Raw genomic sequence first — 18,021 nt, forward strand, 5'->3', positions numbered from 1 at the left:
GAAAGCATCCGCCAAAAAAGCCCACTCATCTCTCAAAAGGCTACCTCTCCAGGAAGCCTTCCTCCATCCAACCCAAGTCTAAAACCAATTCTCCCTTCAAAGCACCATTTCATTTCCTCTGTGGCAACACCTCTATCTACCTATCTCATACAGTTATGAAAGAACATAAAAATCTATTAACATTATTATGAATCTTGACATACATATACATATATACATACACACACACACATATATATACACACGTATATGTGTATAGAAGAGCAAGCATGTAACTTACCTGAGTCTTGGATTCCTCATCCCTGAAGAACCATCTACATCAAAATCTGTTTGAAACTAAACAAGAATGTCTTTAAACATTCTTAACAGAGACATTATTTGCCCAGTACCGTAGGGTGAGTGACAGAGCCAAGATATGAATTCATGTTTATTTATGATTCATGTACTAAATCAGCTGCCTGATTCCAAAGCCCAGTGTTCTCAGTACTATCTACACTGCTCACCCAATCATTTAGCCTCTCAGATCTTAATTCTTAAGGATGGAGGCGGGGTAGGGACCAGAACCATGCCAATCCCTTTTGCTACTGAGTCAACAAATATTTATTGTAACAAAATTACAGAAACTAAATAGACACCTTGTTGGTAATGTTTAAAACTCCAGCTTCCAAGTGAGATTCTGGACTCTAGTTTTTCCAGAGCACAAAATTAGGCCTACTCCCTCCCTATCCCCAATAACAATGAGAAAAAGAAAGGATTTCTAAAATCTGATTTCCCACTTCTGGTGGAAATTAGACTCAAGCATGCTTACTCAGTAACCTATTCTCAGAAATAAGATGCTCTACTCTTAAAATAAAAATTTCAAAATACCACCCTTAACTTCTAAACCTTTTACCCTCATTATGCCCTCAGCTTAGACAGCACCTTCCCCATGCAGATTTCCCTGATCTTGACCTCTACCCTCAGCCCCTTCCCAGCCAGGACTGAATAAATTATCCCTCCCATTTGCTCCCACTGCACTAGCTTTGCCTTATGTTGCACCACTTATCAGTTCTATAACTACATGTTCCTTAAAGGCAGATACTACGTTTTGTTCTCTGCTGTATTCCTTGTATATATCACAGTACCTGGATAGTAACCCTCAAATATTTATCAAATGAATAAACAAGTGAATAAATGACTGATGACCCAATTATGACTCTGTCTTGGTACTTTTTTTTTGAGAGTAAGTGAGCGAGCGTGCATGTGAGCAGGGGGGATAGGGAGAGGGAGAGAGAGAATCTTAAGCAGGCTCCATGCCCAGTGCTGAGCCCAATGCAGGGCTTGATCTCACAACCCTGAAATCATGACCTGACACTTAACCGACTGAGCTACCCAGGTGCCGCTGTCTTGGTATTTTTGTGGGGGGCATACGAGCACCTCCTCATCATTCTCCATAGCTGTAACACAGCTAGACTCATAACTTAGACACTCTTGCCCTAGGGCCATATCTCTACTAGGCTGTAGGCAAGTAGGTGCTATGAGCACAGTTACTGTGCACCCTTTGCTTGCTGGGAAGCAAATTCAAGTTTATAAGAATGTGCTTCAACTGAGATGCTGACTGCAATTCATTCTAAACATGCTTTATTCCCAGATAACTCATTTGAGGAAACTGCTCATATAAACAGCAAACACTACTACCACAACATACACAATTACATGACCGATCTTGTAAAATGATCACCTTGGCAGTAGCTTCATTTTTGATCCCCCATGTTCCAGTGTGTACAAGACACTTTACATTAATCATCTAACTTAATGTTTACATCAGCCCATGATCAATCTCCACTTTAAGGCTCCTCATTTGGGGCGCCTGGGTGGCTCAGTCGGTTAAGCGGCTGCCTTCGGCTCAGGTCATGATCCTGGGGTCCTGGGATCGAGCCCCACGTCCGGCTCCCTGCTCAGTGGAGAGCCTGCTTCTCCCTCTCCCTCTGCCTGCCGCTCTGCCTACTTGTGCTCTCTATCTCTCTGTCAAATAAATAAATAAATAAATAAATAAATGCTCCTCATTTGAGGAACTGAGACTCACCACAAGGGCAAACATACAATTTGAACCCAAATCTGTTAGGTGCCAAAACCTGTGGGTCTCTACACTAAAGTACCTTCAAGTAAAAGATACCTGCCTTGTCTGCTTCATAAGGTATGGTCAATCAACTGAAAATTCAGCTAAGGGGTCAGAAAAAAACAATCATTCAGTAACTTAAAATGTAAGGTCAGGCTTTCCATTCAGCATTATATAGATACAAACTCAACTCAAAATATAAAAGGAGTTTCAAGAATCAAAACTGTCATAATCAAATGAGTTATACAATCCTAAATGATGCTGTCATGAGAAAACTTAAGTCACTGTTAGAAATTGAGCTTTTTCAAAACAGTTAAAATGATGAATACAAGGATAAATTGATCATCTGTTAACAGCATGGTTAAAGGTTAGGAAAACAGACCAGAAAGAAAGGAAGACAGGAAAAAAAAAATCTCTTATTCCAAGAAAAACAGACCATATGCAAAGTTCTTCCCTTGCCAATTTATAGAAAACACAAATATGGAAAATAGGAAAAATGTGAAAGTATTTATAGGAATTTTTTTTTAAGTTGCCAATTAAAACAAAAATGTTCAAATCATTAGTAATGAGAGACCAGAGAATATATGACATACAATCTAAAAAACAGCACCATGTGTTTAGTTCTAGACTTAGTTTACGTTCACACGGAAAGGCAATTTCTCTAGTAAAATCATTCCAATAATAAGTTAAACCTCACTTAAAATTACAATTAGCTGCTTGTTGGGTATTGTCAGTAAAGGCATCTGGTTTTATGCTGAACTATTCAACCTTAAAAGAAATACATAAGTGGTGTCCATTTTTTTTTAAGATTTTATTTATTTGACAGAGAGAGACACAGTAAGAGAGGGAACACAAGCAGGGGAAGTGGGAGAGAGAGCAGCAGACTCCCCACCAAGCAGGGAGCCCAACGCGGGGCTCAATCCCAGGATCCTGGGATCATGACCTGAGCCGAAGGCAGACGCTTAACGACTGAGCCACCCAGGCTCCCCAAGTGATGTCCATTCTTGAATCATTTCCCATTCTCCTTTGTGACAATATTTGAAGATACTGGCATTTTAATACTGTAAATCCACACTGCTTCTGACATGTTTGCTTTTCTACTTCTTAAAAGATTAATGAGCCCTCACTTAAATGCATTCCTAGTCCATCAGTCCTGATGCTTCAATGGCTTTATACAATTTCCCTTGGAAAAAAATGTTAACAGAGAAAGTGGTTTTTATTCTTCATACCTATGGAGGAAGCTTAGTTAGCATCCTCAGGTTACACGCCATTTCCGGAAGAGACCGTATTAAACAGAACCCACAAATAATGTTTCTAAATTCAGCAACCAGCACAATTCCTACATCTTTCCTATGGTATATTTACAGCTTCCTCCTATGACACACAGTTTCATCACAGATTTAACTACCTCCTTCCCGCTCTTCTGACTACAGATTCTCTTTTTTTTTTTAATTAAAGAGTTAAATTATTTATTTATTTATTTATTTGAGAGAGAGAGAACGCGAGCAAGTGTGCTGGGGAGGGCGGGGGGGGGAGGCAGGGAGCAAAGGGAGAGGGAGAGAGAAACTAGCAGATTCTGCACTGAGTGTGGAGCCCAGCAGACCTGAGCTGAAACCAAGAGTCGGGACGCTTAACTGACTGCTCCATCTAGGCACCCCCTGATGACAGATTCTTAACATGGAATGTTTTCTTCACTATTATTGTTACTGATAAAATGAATTAACTGAGGAGATTAGGAATGATATGTAATATGTAATCACAAAAATGATGCAATGTGGAAATGACCTAAGTCAATCAAATAGCTTATCCATTCATTAATACAACTTTAAAGGTTTTACATTCCCTATACCCAGGTGCAGAGGTATGAAAAGATAACTTGGTTAATAATATTTATCCTATACACATTCTATTGGTAACCAGAATTGTGATTAACCATGTACCAGACACTGGTTACTAATAAGCAACATCCTATTTTGTAATAATAAAATGATGCCAAATACTTAAATTGTGCCTACTCTGTTCCAGCCATTGTTCTAAGTACATTGCATATATTAACTGATTTAATCCTTATAACAACTATGAGGTAAGTACTATAATTCGTTCAAATTCACAAATGAGGAAACTGAGGCTTTGAAAAGTTAACTAACTTACAGTATTAGTGAGGAAGTGATACAGCCATAACTGAAATTAAGGTTGGGATATAGATATAGATATAGAATCAGGTCAAGCTCTTACCCTCCAAGTAATACTTTCTGCTTTCATTGTATCACCCCACCCCAAACAACTCTTCAAGGACTCCCTGCCACCTGTCACCTTCAGCTAGAGCCAAATCAAGGGTGCTGCCATTCCCTAAATCCATCATTTAGCCCTCCGTGCCTTTCTTCACGTGATCTGCCCCTGCCTAAAACAGCTTCTACAATCTCCACCCTCAACAAATCTGCCTGGGGTTCCGACAACATTCCAGGACAATCTTTGACACTTCCAGCCAAATGTGAAATTCCCTTTGCATAAACTCTTTCAGTAATTACGGCAAGCTATCACCATTTTAGCTGTTAGCCATATACTGCTTCATTGCAACTTTAATGTTTTTGGCATGCTTTTCTCTAAACTATAAAACTGAATTATGTCTCAAAATCTGGTATCCACCTCAGTCTGTAGCAGTGTTATACATATAATGGGAGCTGGATAAATACTGTTGAAGAAATGAATATATACTTTTCTTTAGTGAGAGGCAGTAAGGCAAAGTGGGGAAAGTACAGGTGTTGACGTCCAACAGACATCATTTGCTAACTGTTTGACCGGCAAGTTGTCCTGAGTTTCTATTCACACCTGCACAAACAAAAGTAAAAACCTACATCCCACAGGGTTGTTATAAAATGTGAGAGCAAAAAGACAAATTACCTAAAGAAGAGGCAGACTGACAGCTCTCAATATTTACAATGGAAGCCAGAAAATGGAGGAATGGTTATCTTCAATGTGCTTTTTAAAGAAAATAACTTGCAATAAAGAATTCTATATCCAGGGAATATATCCTTCAGGAATGAATGCACTTTTGGGGGGCGGGTGGAGAGAGAAAGAAAAGAGAGAGAGTTCACCACCAGAAGACCTATACTAAAAGAAATTCTAAAGGCTGTTCTTCCAACAGAAAGAAAATTATCACAGATAAAAGATCAGAGTTCAGACAGAAGAAGAACAAAGAAAGTGATAAATACAGTTGACCCTTGAACAACACAAAGGGTTAGGGGTGCTGACCCCTCCCCATGCAGGAAAACTGCATAAAACTTTTGACTCCAGGGACGCCTGGGTGGCTCAGTCGGTTAAGCGTCTGCCTTCGGCTCAGGTCATGATCCCAGGGTCCTGGGATCGAGTCCCGCATCGGGCTCCCTGCTCCGTGGGGAGCCTGCTTCTCCCTCTGCCTCTGTCTCTCTCTCTGTCTCTCATGAATAAATAAAATCTTTAAAAAAAAAAACAAAGAAAAAACTTTTGACTCCACCAAAACTTAACTACTATTAGCCTACTGTTGCCCTGAAACCTCACTGATAACATAAACACTCAACACGTATTTTGTATGTTATAGGTATTATATACTGTACTCTTACAATAATGTATACTAGAGAAAATGTTATTAAGAAAACCATAAGGGGCGCCTCAGTGGCTCAGTTAGTTAAGGGTCTGCCTTCAGCTCAGGTCATGATCCCAGGGTCCTGGGATGGAGCCCCACATCGGGCTTCAGGCTCAGTGAGGAGTCTGCTTCTCTCTCTCCCTCTCCCTCTGTGTGTGCTCTCTCTCTCTCTTGCTCTCACTCTCTCTCAAATAAATAAATAAAATCTTAAAAAAAAAAAGAGAAAATCATAAGGAAGAAAAAATACATTTACAGTACTATACTATATGGAAAAAAATCCACATACAAGTGGATCCACGCAGTTCAAACCTGTGTTGTTCAAGAGTCAACTGTAAACAGATAAATCCAAATTAACAGTTCAAATGTTACAAAAAATAACAATACTGACTTGTGGGGTTTAAATATATACACAACTACACAACTATAACAATGTATAAGGTGAGATGAGAGTAAAGGAAGTTAGTGCTCTATGATGGATACATTGTCAAGATAAGGGTATCAGTATCAAGTAAAAATAGACTCGTAAGTCAAAGATGCATGACAAATTTTCTTAAAAAAAAAAAAGACCATCAAAAGAACTGAAAAAGACTAGATAGCTTCCAAAGTAATCAAGGATTTGAAAAAGTTTAATAAAAAAATACCTCAGTCTCCTTACCTTTGTTTTTTTTTTTTTTTAAGATTTATTTATTTATTTGACAGAGAGAGAGAGAGAGCAGGAACACAAGGAGGGGGAGTGGGAGAGGGAGAAGCAGGCTTCCCGCAGAGCAGGGAGCCCAATGCGGGACCCGATCCCAGGACCCCGCGATCATAACCTGAGCCAAAGGCAGACACTTAACGAATGAGCCACCCAGGCACCCTGTTTTTTTCATGTCAGTATCTTTTTTAGGAGCCCAGGGCAACTGTCATATGGAATGCCCCACATTATGATTTCTCTGCTCATTTCTGGCAATAATACAACCAGAGGTAATGTTACATAGTTCTTACTACATCAAGTCAGGGAGTACTTGATGTCAGCTTGGTGATCCTAAGTTTAATCACTTGGTTAAGTTGGTAAATGCCAGATCTCCACATTACAAAATTATTTTCCCTTTTGAGAGTAGTAAGTAATCTGTGATGTGATACTTTAATACTGTGTGAATATCCTTTTTCCTAACAGCTTAGCAGTTTTAGCATCCACCAATGATCCTTGCCTGAACTAAATTATTACAAAAAGGTGATTTTCTAATTATATCATTCCTTTCACATTTATTTTCTGGTGATCTTATGCAAAGAAGAGCTCTACCTTTCTCTCCACACCCCATTCCTTCCTCTCCCCCACCCCCAACTCATTATGAACTAAGAATACTCTTAAAATCCAATGTCCATTGCCATCGATCGTTCTTTATCATGCATACCCAAGTTCTCTCAAATTTGGCCAATTTGAGTGGAGGCTTTACAAGTGAGTTCCTGTGTCCTTTGGACATGAACTGCTACTCTTTGACAGCTCCCTTGCTTTTTTTTTTTTTTTTAAGATGTATTTATTTGAGTGTGAGAGAGTGAGTGGGGGGAGGGGCAGAGGAAGAGAATCTTCAAGCAGACTCCCCGCGGAGTCTGATGCTAGGCTGGAGCCCATGACCCATGAGATCATGACCTGAACCAAAACCAAGAGTCAGATACTTAACCAACTAAGCTACCCAGGCACCCCAGCTCCCTTGCTTTTTGACACAAGATGTCCCAGACTCAGCTAGCACTTTTCCTGCTCCACACCTGGAACCAGCTCCAAGGAACATTTCTCCAAGGTTCCTTTTAGTGGGAAATGGTATTGAAATTTAAATTATCTGGGCACGAGGTAGGCTCTTCTCCACTGGATGTCATTGCTGCTGGGTCCTTTCAGTAGATAGGGCAAGTAAATATACTCGTTTTTTAAATCATAAGTTCATATTGATATTTCCAACTCAGATTTAACATTACGGGGTTTTTTCTTCTTGGTTTTATTTTCTTCCACTAAAAATCTGATTCTAAAAAACATTGTATTTATGTGTTGTTGGTGGTTTTTTTTAAGATTTTATTTATTTGACAGAGAGAGAGAGCACACAAGCAGGGGGAGCAGCAGGCAGAGGGAGAGAGAGAAGCAGGCTCGCCGCTGAGCAGGGAGCCCGATGCAGGGCTAGACCCCAGAACCCTGAGATCATGATCTGGGCCAAAGGCAGACGCTTAAGCAACTGAGCCACCCATGCCCCTATATTTATGTGCTTTTTAATTAACAAACATCACGAAATGAAGTAAGACATCTATTAGTGATATAAGCCCTCAGAGGCAAGAAGCTTCATGCCACTTTATAAGTTTTATTTTTGATTACTGACACAAACAGAACAAAGGAGCTAGAGTAGAAAAACAACAAAGCAGAAGAGAAGGTAGGCAAGCCACTCTGGAAATACTATAGTTAGCTAGTCAGTCAGAATTCCACATGGATGGCACTGGAAACAGCTGAACTTCCTTTCTTTAATAAATTACACCCGGCAACATACATTTTAAAGTTCTGAATCTTGGATTGCCACAGAATAAAATCTGCCGAGAAAAAAAACCCCTACTCACATTTTTATATTAGTTCTAATACTGACAAGAGAGATGTGAGCTCCATTTATGAAGAAACTGAGATAAAGTTGACCAAATAGACACGAGCCCATGCCTTGTCTAATCTGTGTCCAATCATCGGCCCAAATCTTTTTTTGTAACTGTTTCCTAAGAGCTGGGCACACTGTTAAATAAAAATGCAATTCTTCATTCACAGAACAAAATAGCTTTCATTCATTAAATCTCTCCAAGTTCTGAAAACAAAAAAGGGCTATGTATTACCTACAGAATCCAATCAGATTCCATCTGACTTACTTCAACCCTATCACCATTTCCAACATACCATTTGCTTCTAATTCAGTCAGATCACAAAGTTCTCTCCCCCCAAAAATGCCAAGATTATCCCAGCCTACACAGTCTTTTTTTTTTTTTCATGCAACTTCCACTGAGCATTTATTTACTATATACATCCTATATTCTGTACTTAATACTAAAAGGACAGAGATTTTTTAAAAAAATGAAATCTCACATCAAAGACTTAATAATATAATAGACACATGGAACTGATTAGGTAGAATCAAGCAAGTATTATCCTGGATACAAAGTCTCACGGAAAGAACAAAGATGTTAAAAAAGATGTAACCAACCGGAACTCGCATGTACTACTGACAGGAGTATAAAGTGGAAAACTACTTTAGAAAACTTTTTGGCATTCTCTCCTAAAGCTACACATACACAGAATCCATGACCCAATAATACCACTCCATGTTACATACCCACAGAAACATATATATATATATATGTAAACCAAAAGACATGCAAGCGTAACAGCACTTACTTGTATTAGTCAAAACTGGAGATAACCCATACTTCCATCAATAGAATGGATGGTGTTATATTCATACAACAGAACAATATAAAATCAACTCTTGTCACACACAAGAACATGGATGAAGCTCACAAATGAGCCTGAGTGTTGAAAGAAATCATACACACCTAACATAACATACAGCTTTGATTATATAAAGTTGGTAAGAGGCAAAACTATTCATGTCAAAATAGCTGTTACCTAGTGGAGGAGAAAGTGGGGAGTTTCTAGGAGGGGACATGAGAGAGGCTTCTGTGATGTTAGTAATATTCTATTTCTTCTTCTGGGTACTGGTTAAAAGGATGAATTCACTTCATGAAAATCCATCAAGCTGTATATACTTGGGATTTATGCACTGTTTCATCATACTTCAGTGAAATTTACTTTAAAAAGACAGACGAGAAAGAAGTAGACAGGTAAGTAAACAAGCATTTATAACCTATTTAGAAGGCACCTAATAAGTTCTAGACATTACATGGAAATTATTTTATCTAACCACAACCACCCCTGGAGGTAGATATCTGCGGTACATATAGGTCATTTCCTTTTAGTAGCCCTACATCTGAACCTCCTTTTCTACATTTGGGGAACCCCCTACCTTATGAAGCAGAGCTCACCTCCAGAAAGTGATTCAAAAGTAATGACTCAAAAGAGCGAGGTCTTCAGAGAATCCATTCTGGCAAGTGCTAGCAGCACTGAAGCTTTATCAGGTTTCCAGAGATAGCAGTTCTAGTTACAGTGTCTGTGTCCCTTCATGGTTTTGGCAGTTCAAACTCTGGTGTCTGTGCCTAGGATAATGTTCCTAGATACAGAACTGAGCCTCTCTCTCCAGCCCTCCAAGGGATTCTGTGAGCCACCAAATAATATCTTATTCCTAAGTTCCCTTGCCAGAGGACACTTTTGTTGCTTGCAACTAAGAGTCCTAACTAACAGCCCATTTGATAAACGTGAAAAAAGACTCATCACTCTGAAGAACAGTTTGGCAGTTTTTTATAAAGTGAAATTCACTTACCACACAATCCCACTCCTAGGTATTTACCCATGAGAAATGAAAACATATGTCCACCCTCCAAAAAATATTTTAATGTATATATGATACATAAAAATGTATAACACCTTTACTCATATATGTTAAAAACTAGAAACAACCCAAAAATACATCAACTGGTAAATAAAAAAACAAATTGTTAGTATATCCATACACAGCAATAAAAAGATATCAACTCCACGGGTGCCTGGGTGGCTCAGTTGGTTAAGCCACTGCCTTAGGCTCAGGTCATGATCCTGGAGTCCCGGGATCGAGTCCCCCCCATCGGGCTCCCTGCTCGGCAGGGAGTCTGCTTCTCCCTCTGACCCTCCCCCCTCTCATGTGCTCTCTCTCATTCTCTCTCTCTCAAATAAATAAATAAAACCTTTAAAAAAAAAAAAAAAAAAGACAAGACAGTTGTGTGGGTCGGCCAGCTCTTGCTTGGTTTCAGTCCCTCCAAACGTCCCTCTGAATTCTTGCTCTTGGCTTCTGAAAGCAAGACCTGTATCTTTCAATTCAGTATAATACTGAGTTTATTTTTACACAGCTTTCCCCTACTTATCCTACTAGCACCATGAAGGCAGAAGCTGTGTCTTCTTCATCTATTTCCCAGACTAGCAGAGACCCTAGAAAATGTCAGGTGCTCAATTAATGACTGACATCCATGGCACACTTAAGAGTTGTATATTTTTACATATGTAAATTTTAACTTCAATAAAGTGTAAACAACTACTGAATGCTGCTAATTATATGCATATCCAAGAGTTTAGTGGCAAACTGTAAGAATGTCTGCAACTCATTTTGAAATACAACAAAAATAAGATGGACTTGGGGCACCAGCCTGGCTTGGTCGGTAGAGCATGTGACTCTTGATCTCAGGGTTGTGGGTTCAAGCCCTATGCCGGGTGTAGAGATTACTTAAAAATAAAATCTTAAGGGGCATCTGGGTGGCTCAGCCGATTAAGCATCGGACTCTTGGCTGCAGCTCAGATCATTATCTCATGCGTCATGGGATCAAGCCCCCTGTTGGGCTCCGTACTCAGCAGGGAGTCTGCTTGAAGAGTCTCTCCCTCTGCCCCTCCCCCCACTAGCATGCCCCCCCCCAAATAATTTTTTTAAGATTTTATTTACTTATTTGAGAGAGAGAGGGAGAGAAAGCACAAGCACATAATGGCGGGGGGGGGGAGGGATGGTTAAGGGCAGAGAGGGAGGGAGAAGCCAATTCCCTGCTGAGCACAGAGCCCAACAGGGGGTCGATCCCAGGACCCTGAGACCATGACCTGAGCCAAAGTCAAACACTTAAATGACTGAGCTGCCCAGGCACCCCAATAAGTAAATCTTTAAAAAAAATTAAAAGTAAAATCTTTAAAAAAAAAATAAGATGAATTGATATATGGGTAGTGGAATAAATAATAAGTGATAAAGCAAATAAAAGAAAATGTTAATTGTTGAAGTTGAGCTAATTATAGAATACACAGGTGGTTCACTGTACAATTCTTTCAACTTTTTTGCATGTTTAAACTTTTTTAATAAAATGCTTACAGAAAAATATAACAGCAATACATTTGTACTAACTTATATGGCAAAGCTCCATACACATACTCACATTAACTGATTTTACTGGCCTATACCTAAAAAATGGAAATTCAAAAGACTTTAGAAGGTTTTCAAAGTGTTTCGTCTGTCTTTCCAGTTCACATGCTTGTTTTACAGTGACAGCAGTGAGGCACAATTAGAATGTATAACCAACCTGGCTGTGGTGCAATGGACAACACAGGAGACTTCTAAAATGTATGACAAAATACTTCTAATTTTATGCCTTCTTTAAAACAAATTTTAGAAAACATATTAAAGTTAGGATAACTCAAATCATGTTTTCTATTATCAACACCTTCCACCAAGACAAAAGAATTGGCAGCTTTATATTGTTAACTTTCTCTTCATTAAGACAAAAAAAACAAAAAACAAAAAACAAACCACACTAGGAGAATTAGGAGATAATCAGAATCACAGACTGCTAAAACTGGTCAAAAAGACTAAAAATACAAGACCCTTACTTCTCAAAGAGAAAACTAAGACCTAAAGAGGTGAAGTACCTTGCCCAAAGTCACCAAACAACTTTTTAGCAAGGCTCAGACTCAATCACACCCTGGACTCATGACTGAAAGTCCAGTGCTCTTTCCATTCCTCCTTTCTACTTTTAGAGCCTTTTCTTTTTTTAAAGAGTAGTATCACATGAAATGCTTCATCTCAGCTTAAATATTTTGTATTTGTCCAACTGGCTTAATCTTTTTTGGACTAGGCATTCAGGTTATAAATATAAGTGAAGACAAGAATCCCATTATAACCAGGATTATTCAAATGACAGACCTTACAATTCACTGTAACTGAACTTCAATAAAACGTCCTGAAAGTCCTGTCCCATTTTAGGCAAATAAAGAGGCCCTGAAAGAATGTTAGCAGTACACATGCCTGCATTCCTTGTCTGTGGTAGAGGGCCAAAAGTTTACATGTACTTGTCCAAAAAGTGCATAACTCAAAGCTACAAAGGCTGGAGGATAAACTTTTTTTTTTAATTCAGTCTATTTTTTAGACTTTTTATTCAGAGTGTATATGTTAAAATAAAGGATTACAGAAGATATGCATAAGTGTGTTTTTATTACAAAAGCATTCAAAGAATGCTAGTCTTATTGTACGAGGACCTCAATTACGCTTCAGTGAATTTATGATGCAACCACTCTATTTTTATTGATATCCTGTCACACAACTCAAAATCTAAGAAAAGACTGAATCATTTAAGGTAAAACCTCAGCAAAATACACTGTCATCCCAGAGAGGTACAGGTCACCAACCAAACGCAAACAGAACGGTATTTCTTTGTCTGATCTTTGTCCCAATCATGGCAGAATTAAAGCTGTAAGGAATGTCAAAAGGGTAGTTTGTGATATGGGAAATAAATTTAGATGATGCTACTTTCAACTATTTAAATTCATCTGTACTAAAGTCACCTCTTCTGAGATAAGAATAAAGGCGCTTAACAAGACAGAGTTCCAAGAAAAATAAGTCAGCCAGAATGAGCTTGCTGCCTTTGTTATATAAAAATGGGAATGTGTAGATGTCTCTTACTTTCTGATTAATAACCCATCTGTACAAATACATTAACATTTTGCCACAGTCCATAGTTTTTAATCCCTAAATCAAATTACACAAACCCTGCCAATGAAAATGTACTTCACCAAGACTACTTCGACACTGACAAAATACTCAAAATACTAAAGAATGGCACCCAACCTCCTAGGGTCAGCAAAGAGAAAGGACATCACATTTCCAAATCCCCCTGCAGCTAGACAACACAATGAGACTAAGCCCTTAGCAATGGAAGTGAGCGAAACTGTATTTGCACCTTTCACCTCACCTGCTCAAGAGAAAATCTCTTGCCCTATACTTCTCTAAGAACCACCTTGGAAGCCATGCACTGAAGATGGCAGAATCCCCACCAGTCCGAATGCCTGAGGTCCCTAAATGCTATATAAAGGAGAGCCACATGCTGATGTAGACACCTGCTCTGGACTATTATGCACGTATTTTGAGGTTTTAGGCAATGTATTTCAGGGCTCTAAATCAGCAGCTAGGGTTACTTAACTAATACAACGACTAACCCCTCACCCATAAGGTGATGGGTACAACTATAAAGTCCCTAACAGGAACTTATTAACAAGCATACAATGCCCTCACACAAAGTAACACATAAAAGATAAAATTAAATACCCAATATGACAGTTTCCCAGAAAGACATTATCTGAGAAGACTGTAAGGCATAGTGGATAAGAAAATAGGCCCTGAAATCAGTCTGCCTGGGTTCAAATCCCTGCTCTACTACTTACTAAGTGTGTAACATTGGGATAGAAAAAAGCAATACTCACCTGAGTTGTTGTGATATTTAAATGAAAAATATTCTATAAGCTATTTTAAATCTGCTTGGCAGAGTGCATGGCATAAGTGCTCTAAATAAATGTCAGCTTTTATTATTAAAATTATAAAATTCATCAAGCTATTGCACAATTTCATTGAGCCGATCATGTATCAATAAGAAAAGCTATTGGAATGCTATCAAAAATTCTCTGTAGCCTAGTTGGTGGTACAAAGCATTCAAGTAGATATGCAATTAAACCTAGATTCCCTTAAAGGCAAATTAAGAGCATCTAACTTCCAGTAACCAAGAAAGACAGCTGCATAAAAGAAGCATGACCTAGGGTCTGGCTATTTACAAACCATTACAGTGACCGAGAGAGAACAGTGCATTGTATTAGTCAACCCAATTTCAGCACAGGCTGTACAGGGACTCTGATAACACTGTTTTCCAAAACAAAAAGAGTCATCCTAGCATCCCACATATGCACATGAATTTATAAATAGTTTAGATCCAAATAATTTAAAGACATGAACAGAGATTACCCAAGGAAATTTCAGAAATTTGCCCTGCCTTTCTAACAATAAATCTTACAGCATAAAATAGAGAAGGCTTTGTTATTTATACACATAAAAAAGAAAGCCCCTAACAGACATTAGACCTAGGTATATCATAAAAGCAATTCCATATTTTAAAAAAAGACATTCCAAAAATAAATTCTACCCTATAATGCCATCTGGAGAGCAGGCACAAGTTCAATAAACTGTACAGGGAAAAAAGTAAATTTCATTATAACATTACAGCAGTTCCAGAATGAGAATCTTTTAAGTGTTACTAATGATTTCCTCAGCAGTGGCAGTAACATTTATGCTTTGCTACCCCTACAAATAAACGGTACATAAAATAAAATAAATAAAACAAAACATACAAAAGCCCTCTTAGTATGGAATGCATACCGTGCCCTCCCTGACTTTTTTTTCTGGACCACATTTAGTGTCATTGCCACAATGAAGCCCAATGAAGATGCCTCTCCTGTCTTCCTATGTGTATGTGTACAACAAATTTAGGCACCAGAGGCAGAGACTTTTGGTCTCTGCCTTGCATTCACATGAGTATGACTTACCACCAAGAGCAAAACTCCTGAAGGGAAGAGGAGATTGTCATCTCCTTTTGCTATGCTAATCTTATAGCCAGAGCAGAGTAATAATAATGACTATCACCTAAAATTTAATGAATGCCTCACACTGGCCTAGGCACTATGCATAAATAATTTTTAATGGAAACTTATAGAATATATGATAAATAAAAATTACTAAATGAGACATTTGAATTTATGAAGCTTGTTAATGAGTATCTGCAATAAATGAGTATCAGCAATCCAGCATGAGAACGAGTATATTGTCATTAGAGTTGAAGCAACCCTAGTCTTCATCTTTATAGCAGCCCTATGAGGCAAGCATGGGGGACACAGGTTGAAAGGGACTCAACCAAGTTCACAAGGCTATTAAGTCACAGAGCCCACATTCAAACCAGGTCTTCTGACTAAAAAGCTCACTGCCTTTCTATCACACCTTATTCTGTTACCTGGATTTGCTCTTCTCCCCTGCCTATTTAAGTCCTATTTATTCTTCAAGCCCCATCTCCAAGAAATCCTCTTCAGCTACCATTGCTTACCCATTAGTATTCTTTTTTGCCTCTCTTTCCATCAAAGTTCAATGAAAGCAAGGTCTGTATTTCACACCTCTTTTGTTGTCTACCCCAATTTTAGCATTATGCTAGACCCAAGTAGTTACTCAATTGTTTACTATGTATATGCTTTTTTTTTAATTATTATGTTCAGTGGGCCAACATTAAGACTATCATTAGTCTTTGATGTAGTGTTCAACGGCACTGCGTATAACACCCAGTGCTCATCACAACACATGGTATATGCTTTCTTGATGAAGCCATTCCCTTCTTCCATATAAAAATTTTAAGTATTGTCTGCCCACCACACTGAAATCTAAGGATACTGCATTTTCTTTAATGTTATCGAGTTAATGGATTCAAGGGGGCAAACTAAAAAGAGCCAGGCACCAAAGGCTAAACCTTCCTACTCTTTGCTGGCTCTGTCTCCACCTCTTCCAGACCTTAAAATGTTCCAGTGTTCCAAGGTTCTGTCCTAGGCCCCCTCATCTATCATCATACTCTCTTTTGGCCTATCCCAGTTCCATGACTCTAAGTAACGCCAATATACAGATCACCATACTATACTTATAATCCTGGCCTCACTGAAAACAAAGTGATCAAAAACCTGGACTATGAAAAAATTTCCCCAAAACCTACTCCTCTCCCAAGTCTCACCTATCTCAATGAACACCAATAACCTTCCACCCAAACTCTAAAATACACACATATGTATGTATATGTATACAGTCCTGCCATACAGACTGTCAAATATCCTACCAACTGTACCTCTAAAATACATCCTGAATCCCTTCCCAGCATCATCTTTCACCTAAACTGAAATAACCTCCTAATTCGTCTTCCTGCTTTTATTCTGGCCCCTATATACGATCCTTTCTCCATACAACTGAGTCATCATTTAAAACATCAAACCTTCTCACTCCCTTATTCAAAATCTTCCAACGTCTTGTCATCATTCTCAGAATAAAAATCAACTCACCCTGACTTACAAAGTACTAGCTGATCTGACCCCTGCCTACCTCACCAAATTCATCTGTATCTGTACCTCTCCCTACCCACCCTCTTCGCTCTCCCTCTTGCTCATTATACTCCAATCCCGGTTTTTAGTTCCTCCCACGTACCAATTTTGTCCCTGCACCACACTAGCTGTTCCCTCTGACTGGAAGTCTTCTCCCTTTTCTTCCCAAGGCTGACTCTTTCTTAACATTCAGATCTAACCATAAATGACATCTCTTCAGAGGCTTTCCCTGACCATCCAGTCAAGTAGCCACCCTATCACTCTACTATATATCAATCCATTTTAATTCTCCACATAGCATTTAATTGATGTATTTCTTGATTATTTGCTTACCATTTCCCCACATGAGCATAAAGTCAATGAGAGTAGGGACCCTGTCTGTCTCATTTACTACTGTATTCCAATGCCTCGAACTACCCAGCCTACAAGAGATAACTCATAGAATGCCGAGTGAATATAACTGTGAATAAATGAACAACTGCTTCCACTTCCTTTGCTCTGTTAATGGTGTTGTTATAGCACCAAAGGGGGAGTGGGACTTAAAAAATTAACACTGTGGTAGTTATAAACAAATCTCTCTGTCCAATTTAAGTAGTCTGAGTACTTTCTCTACAGAACTACTTCTAATCTCATTCCAATCTATTAAAATCCATGGTAAAGATAACCACAGTAAAGCTGTCAATTCCCCCCAAACTGATCCACAGATTTAATGAAATTCCTATCAAGGTTATTTTTAGACACAAACTTACTCTAAAATTTGGAATATTTTAAAATATGGAAAGGCACAAGACCTAGAATTGCTAAAACAATTTTGAAAAAGAATAAAAGGGGAGGAGCCACTCCACCCCATTTAAAGACTTATTATAGGCTATAGTAATATACACAGATCAATGGAACAGAGTAGAAAACCCAGAAACAGATCCACACAAACATGCCCAATTGGGTTTTGACAAAGGTGCAAAAGCAATTCAATGGAGGAAGCAATTCAATGGAGGAAGGATAGCCTTTACAACAAATGACGCTGCAGGAATTAGACATCAAAAGGCCAAAAGAGAAAAAAAAGAAAAGAACTTTGATCTAAACCTCACATGTTATTAAAAAAAAAAAAAAAAAAAAAAAAAACCTGAGTCAAAATGGATCACAGACTTACAACTATAAAAACTTTCAGAAAAAAAATCATAGGAGCAAATCTTCAGGACATAGAGCTAGGTCAAAATGTCTTGGAGTAGACATGAAAAG

The 18,021-nt window shown here is 38.6% G+C and overlaps 1 protein-coding gene across 4 annotated transcripts in view; it reads right to left on the bottom strand.

The window, feature by feature from the left end:
- Nucleotides 1-18,021, bottom strand: part of LOC110581824 (spermatid perinuclear RNA binding protein) — a 124,134-nt gene that overhangs the window by 82,178 nt on the left and 23,935 nt on the right. The window contains exon 1 of one of the 4 annotated variants that reach the window (XM_044920693.1): nucleotides 4,334-4,406. The exons of 2 other annotated variants lie outside the window; for them this stretch is intronic. The gene's annotated coding sequence lies outside the window, so the exon portion shown is untranslated. Of the gene's footprint in view, nucleotides 1-4,333; nucleotides 4,407-18,021 lie in introns of those variants that run through there. One more of the 4 variants, XM_044920695.1, reaches the window with a different exon arrangement.

Source organism: Neomonachus schauinslandi, chromosome 13 (assembly GCF_002201575.2).
Source record: "Neomonachus schauinslandi chromosome 13, ASM220157v2, whole genome shotgun sequence".
Lineage (NCBI taxonomy): Eukaryota > Metazoa > Chordata > Mammalia > Carnivora > Phocidae > Neomonachus > Neomonachus schauinslandi.